The sequence below is a fragment of the Penaeus monodon genome, chromosome 23, assembly GCF_015228065.2.
Source record: "Penaeus monodon isolate SGIC_2016 chromosome 23, NSTDA_Pmon_1, whole genome shotgun sequence".
NCBI lineage: Eukaryota > Metazoa > Arthropoda > Malacostraca > Decapoda > Penaeidae > Penaeus > Penaeus monodon.
The window spans coordinates 19,499,865-19,501,724 of record NC_051408.1 but is presented as its reverse complement, the minus strand read 5'-3'; the positions used below and the strand labels follow the sequence as shown (position 1 = coordinate 19,501,724).

Below are 1,860 nucleotides of genomic sequence, written 5' to 3'. Positions count from 1 at the left end.
TCAAAATCCTTAAATTCCCTCTTCTTTCTTTCAGTATTCATTTAACGTCTTTCTCTAGAGCATGCTACCGCCACACTTCCTTCTCTTCCCTAATCACACATAGCCAACAACCCCCACCCTAAATTCTCCCATCTCCAGGTAATTTGATGCTACGCCTCCGCCTGCGTTCAGTATGCACCGTCAGTTACACTTCCTCTTTCTCAAATCTTGTTTTTCAAGCCTCTTTCGTTTTTTATAGCCTCAACTTCGTCCTATGAAGTATTTCGTCACTTGGAGAGTTCTTTCGACTTGGAATACATTTGTCGATGCTACGACTCACTCCAGACCACTTCTCCACTTCTCTCCCAGTATCACTCCACGCCATGTCTTCCCCCCATTAGTCCACTAACGCTTCCAGCCCAACACTCTTACCATTTTCATCTTATTTCCTCCGCGCAGGACTTCCGCACGCGAGATTTCTATCGCATCGCGTATCCTATTTCTGCCTGCCAGCGAACCGAGTCCTTCACAGATGGCCGTCATGTATCCAACCTGCTAACCCGACTGAGTAGTTATTATGTGTCGTAAACCCGTTGTATCATGGATTATAATGAAATGAAGCAGATCGTTTTAACATTGAAGAAAAAAGCAATGAAAACGCATCCACATTTTAAAAAAATTTCACTTAATGAAATTGCGTTGAAATGAATTATTCTGTCGCTTTCGCATTGCCCTTCAGGTGTACAACTATGAAGTTTAATTATCCTCAATAAAACGACACTTTCAGATCAATTGCAAATTGACTTATTATATGCTAGATTATATTATGTATGTCATATTTCGCAACATTCCAAACCAAGAAAATGCAATTTTCAAGAATATAAAAATCTTATTGCAAGCCTTTTTGACGTAACCGCAAGACGAAATTTAGCACTGAAAAAGAGTATATATAACGTGAAGGAGGATCTTTTGTAGTGTTGAAAGAACAAAAAGTTTTATTTTCAGTTAAACGGACCTGTAGATTTAATAATCACGATTTAGTTTCTTTTGCAGCGATTTTTATGGCAGCAGTTTCGTAACTAAGCGTGAAGAAAGTGAGCATTTCAAATCATATGCAGAAAACAAGTTACATATCATTGGCCGCTTTCATTTATCTTCTTTGTTTCAAAACTTCAGAGCAAAAACATTTAAGACAAATACGGGGAATGTGAGAGCGATGTAGACGCAATCAGATATGACTTGTCAGCATTTGGTATATCAAACAAAACTCTCTCCTTGTTTTTCACTATTGCCCAGTTGTAACCAACGGCAAAGAAAGTAATTAATTAAAGAGACTCGATAACAAACTGCCAGCTCGCTAAATGTTCTTCAGCATGCGGCGATGACTCCTAACGATTCTAACTCAATGAAATCTGCATGTGTATTGCTTATCAAGTTGTATACAGTTTTTGTTTCTCCGTATTTGTACAATGATAATGATAATGATAATGAGAATATTTTTATTATTATCATCCTCATTAGTGAACCATCGAACTGAAAATGGTAGCACAGGATGTCTAGTGAGCTGCCAATATCGAGCTAATCAATGCGAAATGCAATTCCGAGGGCAGAATATATATAAACGAAACTGAAAGTTCTAAAGTTATAAATAAATACTGTACTTATAAAATAGGACATTAAAAATCATCATAGATTTGAACATAAATGCAATAATAATGCAAAATACAAGCAAGGCAGCCATTACGATTTTAAATAGGTGTCAGCAGCACAGAATGGGTGGTTCCTAACACGCCAAACCAGCTAACGACCTCCGCTTATCCTTATATGCCACTAACCCTCACCCCCTTGTTTATGTTGCAGTTGAGATAGGTAGTTGGTAGG

At 37.8% G+C, this 1,860-nt stretch overlaps 1 protein-coding gene across 1 annotated transcript in view; it reads right to left on the bottom strand.

The window, feature by feature from the left end:
• Window positions 1-1,860, bottom strand: part of LOC119588168 — a 71,572-nt gene that overhangs the window by 46,464 nt on the left and 23,248 nt on the right. The gene's annotated exons all lie outside the window — the stretch shown is intronic.